The sequence below is a fragment of the Leptodactylus fuscus genome, chromosome 10 (genome assembly GCF_031893055.1).
Source record: "Leptodactylus fuscus isolate aLepFus1 chromosome 10, aLepFus1.hap2, whole genome shotgun sequence".
In the NCBI taxonomy this organism is placed as follows: Eukaryota; Metazoa; Chordata; class Amphibia; order Anura; family Leptodactylidae; genus Leptodactylus; species Leptodactylus fuscus.
The window spans coordinates 83,072,751-83,082,231 of record NC_134274.1 but is presented as its reverse complement, the minus strand read 5'-3'; the positions used below and the strand labels follow the sequence as shown (position 1 = coordinate 83,082,231).

The following is a 9,481-nucleotide window of genomic DNA, read 5'->3' as shown; positions in this document are numbered from 1 at the left end:
CCTTCCCTGGCGCTTTTTCTTTTTTCACCAATAACTGTGCAGGGGAGGTGGGACAGGAACTACGACAACAGCGGCGTCGTAAAAAAAAGTCAGAAAAAGTAATTGGCTGGCTGAATCAGGTGACCTCCGCTTCATATGAATGGGGGATTTCAGATTCGGTTCATATGAGACTGTGAACTATGTGACTGTGAGACAGGGATAGATATACTGTGGGAGGGGGAGGGGGCATGGCTAGCCGGCAACCAGAGCGGTCGCATCTGCTGTGAGCTCCTGACTTGGACACTTTCATCCGTTTCTTACCGGCGGTGATCTCAGCCATCCATACAGATAACAACCCCGAGGCTCTCCTCCAAGCCTCTGTCTGCTATTTTGGGGTGTTATTTCACACTTTTACAGCGCTCCTGAGGATATAAACTGTTGCGGCCTTCTGTCCCACAGGACCCGGCCGCCATCTTGTTTTTGGACTTACCTGCTCCCGACTTGTTCCAGCTCCCGGCGTAGTCCCTCGCAGCTCTGGACCGCTCATCCGACCCAGGAGAGGACCTCTGGCGCGTTCCAGCCACTTACTGCCTTCATCCAGCTCTCTTAATTTACCGGGCAGCTGATTTTGTTTTTGCGGCCTGCCTTCTTCTGGAGTCACCACGGCCTGCGGAGCGCAGGAGACATCTCCCACGACATCACAGCTGCTTCTGGTTCTGGAGCAGCCTGGAGAGGAGGTATTTCGAGGTACGGAACCTCAGATTCTGGATCTCTTCTCCCAGACCCGGCAGCCATTTTGAGTAGGCCTCACTAGGATCCCTAGCCTAAAGTGTAAGGGCCGGCCCCTGATGTGACTTCTACGCAGAACCCAGATCCGGAAGAAGGGGTGTGACTTGCCGGACAGCTATCCGGCTGTGATTTGCGCCCAGCTCCAGACCTACCCATCTTGGACCGCAGCCTGCCTCTCTGCATGAAGCAGCAGCTACAGACCAACTACACTGAGACGCCTGCAGCTGCCCTTCAGCTTAACCCACTCGTATCCTGACATGGAGGTGAGCCGAATCTGCATTTCTCCCTTCCCCTGGAGTTGGAAACAGTAGCAGGCCACATTAATCTGCACTTGAGGACCTATGATAAGATAAGATAAGATAATCCTTTAATAGTCCTACATTAGGGAAATTCCAGCATGTTACAGCAGCCTAGTAATACAGGATAATACACAGTAATATAATACAGACGCAGACACACATATGCTGAGAAGAGAAGATATACTAGGAGTCCATGGCAGCTAAGGAACGGAAGAGAAAGAAGGAAGGCTTCATGGTCATCGTCATAATCATTAGTTCTCTGCGCAGAATGCTCTTCGCTTGGTCTGATGTAGATTATACAGCCCGGTCGCGGTTGGAAGGAAGGAACTGCAATAGCTCCTTCTCACACTTGGGGTGAAGCAGACGGTCACTTACAGTGCTGCCAAGTCCCATCAAGGTCCCATACATGGGGTGGGATTTGTTCTCCCGCATGGAGGTCACCACAGACAGTATCCTTCTGTCACCCACCACCTGTACTGGGTCCAGGGGGCTCCCCAGGACAGAGCTGGCCCTCCTGATCAGCCTGTCACGTCTGTTTCTTTCCCTGGTTGACGGACTGCACCCCCAGCAGGGCACACCGAAAAAGATGGCTGAAGCAACCACAGAGTTGAAGAAAGCCCTAAGAAGTGTCCCCATGGACTCCGAAGGCCCTCAGCCTCCTGAGCAGGTGGAGTCTGCTGTGACCCTTTCTGTGCAGCGCCTCCAGGTGATCAGCCCAGTCTAGTTTATTATTGAGGAGCACACCCAGATACTTATAGGTCCTGACTATCTCAATGCATGTCCCCTGGATCTCCACCGGGGTCGGAGCACTCCTCTGTTTCCCAAAGTCCACCACCATCTCCTTGGTCTTCCCAGCATTAATCCTGAGCTGGTTCTGCTGGCACCATTCAACAAAATCCCGGTTTAAGTCTCTGTATTCCCTATCTTCGCCATCAGTGATAAGACCTACTATAGCAGAGACATCGGAGGACTTCTGTAAGTAACAGCTGGATGAGTTGTGCCTGAAGTCAGCAGTGTACAGTGTGAAGAGGAATGGGGCAAGAACTGTACCTTGTGGTGCCCCCGTACTACAGATCACAGTGTCAGACACACAGTCCTGGGCTCTCACATACTGAGGGCGGGTTGTCAGGTAGTCTAGGGTCCAGTTGGACAGGTGATGTTCCACTCCACCAAGGTTCAGCTTTTCCCTCAGAACCCTGGCTGAATGGTGTTGAACACACTGGAGAAATTGAAGAACATTATTCTCACAGTGTTCCCTGGTTTCTCTAGGTGAGAGAGAACTCTACGAAGAAGGTGGATGATGGCGTCATCTACCCCAATGCCCGGCCGATAGGCAAACTGGAGGGGGTCCAGAGCGGAGCTCACTAGGGGGCGTAGGTGTGTCAGGTTCTCTCTGGGACCTTCATCAGGTGAGATGTCAGTGCTACGGGTCGGTAGTCATTGTAGTCCATCGGGTTGGGTTTCTTTGGGACTGGCACCACGCAAGATGTTTTCCACAGTCGAGGTACCACTCCCAGCTTTAGACTCATATTGTACATGTGTGTAATAATACCACCTAGCTGGTCACTGCACATTTTAAGAACTCTTGCGCTTATACCATCAGGTCCTCCAGCCTTGTCTGCTTTAATAAACCCTTCTGCTATCCTCCTCTCCTATATCTCCTCTCCGGAAAGTTTTACATTAATATCCGATAAGTGGTGTCCCTGACCCTCGATATCTACGGTCCTCGGCTAGAGCTATTCTGCATTCTTTCCGCTCTCCCACACCTGGGCTTTCTTGCCCTCCCCTGCAGCCCCCTGCTGCTTTCTCTAACAGGGTCTCATTCGAACCTCCCCTGTGGATTAGTCATAGCAGTTAAGATTGGGAAAGGCTGTCTTACCTACAGGAATATCATCCCCACTACTGCACTAAGAGACGTAGAACCCAATTATACCTGATACCTCGCTTGCAGAGGACGACTGTCTGCCTAGACGCTGAGATTGTCAACCTTACCTATTGATATTGGGGGACCTCTCCCCTCCCTGTACCTAAGTGAATCTCCAAGAACACTCTTGTCTATGTTGCCATTTAGACTGATGCTCTCTATTTGCTAGATGTTATAGTCTTGACCTTGTCCCTCTCCCTCACTTATATTGCATCCATCAAGATGGTTAAACCCAATAAAGACAAAGGCACAGACCTCGCTGGTACTCCCAATCAAACTAAACTCCAAAGTGACTTGCAAAAGTATCTTAGAAAGAAAAATCGACAATCTCCCGCCGGATCGCTGAAAATGGCGCCTGACCACAATAGGGAGCCTGACACAGGTGATGACTCGGATGCTGAGAGTAATACTGACCAGGACCGCCTGGAGGATAGCACCTTCTTAAGAACATTTCTACAACAAGCTCTGTCAGCCGCCCTAGACCCAGTTCTTCAGCAACTTCAGGATATTAGAGCAGCACTTCATCATATAGACAGTCGAGTCTCTACTCTAGAAAGCGCATATCCTTCAATTAAATCTCATAATGACCTCACTACGTCTCAGCTGGCCCTGCACAAAGATTACATAGATCGTTCTCTTACTCTACTTCACCGCCCTCATCTCTTCTCTCTCTCCAGCAACCCTAAAAGAATTTTTGACACTTTTCACTCCTTACTCAAAGACAAGGTGCAGACGCCATTCACAGTCCTTAGTGCTGATGACCTGGCCACGTATTTCCATGATAAAATTGATAAGATCCATCAGGAAATAACTGCCCAAGCCCCAGGTGGCATTGATCCCATCACCTACCATAGTACTGATCCCCTCACCAACCGCACTTCAGACTGTCTTTTCTCATCTTTTCAACCTGTTACAGAAGAGGAAGTCTCTCAGCTACTTTCTTCATCTCCCCCACAACCTGCAGTAGTGACCCCTTCCCCTCGCACCTTCTCCAACCTCTGTCGCCTGCTGTCACGACTTACCTTACTAAAATATTTAACCTCTCTCTTTCTCTCTCTTCTGGAATCCTCCCATCCTCCTTCAAGCATGCTGTTATAACTCCGCTATTGAAAAAACCCTCCTTGGTCCCGTCCTGTGCTGCTAACTATCGACCCTTCTCTAACCTGCCCTTCATCTCTAAACTTTTGGAACGCCTGGTTTATTCTCGGTTAATCCGTTATCTCTCTGCTAACTCTCTGCTTGACCCCTTACAATCTGGTTTCCGCGCTCTGCACTCTACTGAAATGGCTCTCGCAAAAGTCTCCAATTATCTCCTAATGGCAAAATCCAATGGCGACTTTTCTCTTCTTATTCTTCTGGACCTCTCTGCAGCTTTTGACACTATTGATCATCATCTCCTGCTCCCTATGCTCCGCTCAGTCGGCCTCAACGCCACTGCGCTCTCCTGGTTCTCCTCTTATCTCTCAGACCGCACTTCCAGTGTATCATTTGCGGGCTCTGTTTCTTCCCCTCTTTCCCTTGCTGTTGGGGTTCCCCAGGGCTCGGTCCTAGGCCCCCTGCTCTTTGCTCTCTACACAGCCCCCATTGGACAAACCATCGCCAGATTTGGCTTCAGGTACCATCTTTATGCTGATGACACCCAATTATTCACATTTTCCCGTGACATCACCCCTGCACTCATACAGAATACTAGTGACTGTGTTTCTGCTGTCTCTAATATCATGTCCTCGCTCTATCTGAAACTAAATCTCTCTAAGACTGAACTACTACTGTTTCCACCATCTAACAGATCTGTCCCTGATATATCCATTGCAGTGTCAGGCCTTACTATAACTCCTAGGCAGCATGCCTGCTGCCTCGGGGTCATGTTTGACGCAGACCTTTCCTTCACCCCTCATATTGAATCACTCGCACGTTCATGTCACCTCCACCTCAAAAACATCTCCAGAATACGCCCTTTCCTCACCAGAGATACACTAAAGACACTTATTGTCGCTCTGATTCATTCTCGCCTTGACTACTGTAACACCTTACTAATCGGTCTTCCCCTCACTAAACTCTCCCCTCTACAATCTATTCTGAATGCAGCGGCCAGGCTCACCTATCAGGCTAGACGCTACAGCGAGGCCTCCGGTCTGTGCCAGTCGCTACATTGGCTGCCTATTCATTATAGAATAAAATATAAAGTTATCACCCTCCTCCACAAGGCTCTCCATAATGCCGCACCTCCCTACATTTCCTCCCTCATCTCTGTCTACCGCCCAACCCGTGCTCTCCGCTCACTCAATGACCTAATACTTACATTCCCCTATTATCAGAACCTCCCACGCTCGTACACAAGACTTCTCCCGAGCTGCACCACTTCTCTGGAATGCTCTACCCCGGACAATCTGATTAACTCCCAATTTCTACAGTTTCAAATGCAAACTAACGACACATCTTTTCAGACAGGCCTATCACAATTTCTAATGTAAACCCTTCCATACTATAATTAGAATCCCCAAATTTTAACCCTCCTCTGTCCCCGCTCCCATATTACCCCACATGATATGATCTCTTTTCAGGCTAACTTTATTTGTCCAAGCTCCATCCACATGTTACAGGACACCACTAGTGATGGCTAGAGATGAGCGAACAGTGTTCTATCGAACTCATGTTCGATCGGATATTAGGCTGTTCGGCATGTTCGAATCGAATCGAACACCGCGTGGTAAAGTGCGCCATTACTCGATTCCCCTTCCACCTTCCCTGGCGCCTTTTTTGCTCCAATAACAGCGCAGGGTAGGTGGGACATGAACTACGACACCGGTGACGTTGAGAAAAGTAGGCAAAACCCATTGGCTGCCGAAAACATGTGACCTCTAATTTAAAAGAACAGCGCCGCCCAGGTTCGCGTCATTCTGAGCTTGCAATTCACCGGGGACGGAGGTTTCCGTCCAGTTAGCTAGGGCTTAGATTCTGGGTAGGCAGGGACAGGCTAGGATAGGAAGGAGAAGACAACCAACAGCTCTTGTAAGAGCTAAATTCCAGGGAGAATCTTGTCAGTGTAACGTGGCACTGACGGGCTCAATCGCCGCAACCCAGCTTTCCCAGGATCCTGAATGGAATACACTGACAGTGTATTCCCGTATACCCCATATATACACCCCAAATCCCCGTTCCAACGGTGTGCCCCCCCCCCACCTTCACCCCAGAAATACCATGCAAGTCCCCTAGCAATAGAATTGGGGCTATATACACCCACTATTTTTGCTACTGCCATATAGTGCCATTGTCTGACTGGGAATTCAAAGAATATATTGGGGTTATAAATACCTTCAAGTCCTGCCACTGCCATATAGTGCCATTGTCTGACTGGGAATTCAAAGAATATATTGGGGTTACGTGCACCCCCAATTTTTGCTACTGGTATATAGTGCCAGTTTCTGAGTGGAAATTCCCCAAATAATTTGGGGATTCATTCACCCTACATCTCAGGCTCTTGCCATATTCACCCAGGTTGTCAGTGCTGCACCAGCTCGTTCCCAGACAGCTCGGCCCGAAAAACACATTACCTATATAGAGGATTTGGACAATGAAGACAACATGTTCTAAATCTAATGTCTCCACCTTCTCCAGAATTAAAATAAAGGCAGCGTTTAACTTTCAAATAGCACTGCACACAGGAAGATCTTATCAGCTTGTCTCATGACATGCTACTGAAAAGTGTCATTTGTGTATCTTAATGTTAATATAGTTGTATAAGCTTTTTGGGTTTTAGGCACTGCCAAGTTATTTATTACCACCCGCTCCCTTATAATGATGATGACGCCAAAGTCACTGTGGGTGTTCAGAGCTCACAGCTTTGGTTGACATTTGTCTTGCTCTCGGTCAGTACCAGCTGTCTTTTTGGATACCGTAAAGTTATGTTGACTTTATTAACAGCTATAGAAGCTTTAGCCAGGTTGTGACGGTGTGTAACCCTAACAACACTAAGTGGGATACACATTAATAGTCAGTCTAAGTACGCTAAACGTATCACTGAAGTAATTTTTTTTCCCTCTCCCCTAATATAAGAAAGGAACAGACATTAGACCTAGACCGGGTTTCGAGGCTTGTAAAAATCCAGTATTATTTGTTCTTCATGATGTGAAATATGTGTTGAAAAGCAACCCAAGATGAAGTCAGCCATGTGTGCCAGTGTGTTACTTGGCATGCCTTTGCTGGCACCAACTGTAAGGGTCACTCTCCATTTTCCACTCCCCTTCACACCATTTGTAGTGAAGCAATGGGATGCACTGAAGTGCACCCTCTAGCCTCGTGTGGGACAGGGACATCAGATGCCACTCCAACCCCCTCGTCTTCCTCCGCCAGCCAACGGTGCGAAGATGAGAGGAGTGTGCTCTGAATGTTTTCTGCCTAGCAGAGGCTAGTTCTCACTTACGAAAATGGCCCCACTTTGACCTGTATATCAGGCACAATGGTGTAGGTTTCAAAGAAACATGGCACCAACAAGTTGAAAAACGTGGGCCATGCGTGGACCGTGTTTGAGTATGGCAAGCTCCAGATCTGCTACCAGGTTCCAGCCATTATCACAGGTGCAAAAATGCCAGGCCCCAGGTGTAGCAGGGAAAAAAAATGCCATCTCAGCCAGGATGGCATCCCTGACCTCGGAGGCACTGTGCTATCTATCCCCCAAGCTGATCAGTTTCAGCACGGCCTGCTGACATCTCCCCACGCCAGTGTTACAGTGTTTGCCGCTAGTAGCTGGGGTGGAGGTTGCAGCATCGTAGGGTTTCAGTCTACTCCTGCCATGAATTTTGGCCTGGGAGAGGAGATAGGCCACCCCAGTTTGCACCCGGGGACCAGACTCCACCACATTCACCCTGCCTGTCATTAAAGATAAGCACTGCAGCATCCCTGACCACAGGCGCTTGTCTATGTGTCGGTGGTCAAGTGGACCTTGCAGCAAAGCGCAGAGCTCTGGGCCCGACTGATGTTATGGGACACATGCAGGCGCAAGGCAGGGACAGCACACTAAGAGAAGTAGTAACGGCTAGGCCCAGCATAGGGAGGTGCCCCAGCTGCCATCTGCTGACGGAAGGCCTGGGTATCCAGAAGCATAAACAAACACCAACATCTCCAGGGCCAGCAGTTTATCGATGAGGCCGTTAAAGGCTTGGGCATGGGGGTGGGTTGTGTTGTACTTCTGCCTGCAATGAAAAGCTTGGGAGATGTGGAGTGGCTGGGAAGAGGCGCATGATGGTGCAGGCCAAAAGGGCGCATGAGGGTGAACTCCCCAATGTGTCAGAGATAGGTGTGTAGGTGTCCTTGCATCATATACTTGCACCATACTTGGCTTTGGAAGTTAATTTTGTGCCAAAAAGTGGTTAAGACAGCAATACCTCAGCTACTCCCGTTACACTGTCTATTGACAACTCCAGCCCTGAAATTACCACCTTTGGAAGTGGACCACCACTTCTAAGATCCCAAAGGAAGTAGGCAAGAGATGTGCAGTGCAGAAAAAAAAGATGAAAAAATAAGTGTAGGCAGTAGAGCACAGAGGGATCGGAGAGGACAGAGCTGGTGTCGGCCAGGTATTCCCACAACATGCGCCTATACTTGTCCCTCCTGGTGACACTAGGCCCCTGAGTGGCAGTAATTTGTCCAGGGGGGGGGGGGGGGGGGCATTAACGTGTTCCAGACCTAGGAATAAGTCTTCCAACAGGGTAGAGTTTTGCATGCCTTTGCTTCTACCCACTGTTTTGTGACCCGGACGGCTGCCTAAGCTGTCCGGGTCTTGACCGGGCGTGTGGCTCCCCCCCCCCCCCCTTCCTCCTTTTTCCCCTCCCGGCGGCTGTTGCTGACCGGGGCGGGGTTTTCGGAGGAGGCGGTGTTTACGCGTCTGATGTAATTTCCGGCGCTGGGCGGGGACTTCCTTTCGGATCCCCGCCAGCGTCGGAACAAGACGTGCTCCCTCCCGCCCTCCCCACTCTTGTTTGTTCTCTTTCCGTTATTACGGTTGTTTATTATTTATTGTTTTCGTTGTTTCTTTGCCTTGTTATTTATTCCGGTTTGTTTTTTCAGGTGTCACAGCTTGCATGTTGGCGGGACCTTGCGCCTTTCCTCTCCCTTCCCCTTCTGGTCATCGGTGGTAGAAGATGGAGCGCGTCACCCGTTGAACATCATACACATGCACACCGCAGGCGGTGGCGGGGCATTCCGGTGACGCGCTTGGTCAAAGAGTAAAGGGGAGGGGGATAGCAGGGCCTGCCGATATGTTTATAGTTTAATAAAGCTGTGGCCGACCCCCACTATTTTACCATCCAAGAGTGCGTCAGAGTTTTATTGTACGTTGGGGTTAACTGCCGTTGGAGGAGGTCCCCCTTTTGTAGTTGTACCACATTCCGCCTGGTCTTGCTGCTTAGCTTCCCTCCACATCTACACTGCTTTAGCCCCTAAACATCACCCCAGTTTATGCCTTTGCTTCTACCCAGGTTTTTTGTTGATT

At 49.5% G+C, this 9,481-nt stretch overlaps 1 long non-coding RNA gene across 1 annotated transcript; it reads left to right on the top strand.

Annotated features, from left to right (window-relative positions):
* The first annotated feature begins 520 nt into the window (after positions 1-520).
* Positions 521-9,242, top strand: LOC142219274 (uncharacterized). Its single transcript, XR_012717543.1, has 3 exons — positions 521-1,031; positions 2,337-2,476; positions 9,058-9,242. It is a non-coding gene; the product is annotated as an uncharacterized LOC142219274 (long non-coding RNA).
* Positions 9,243-9,481: the final 239 nt, after the last annotated feature.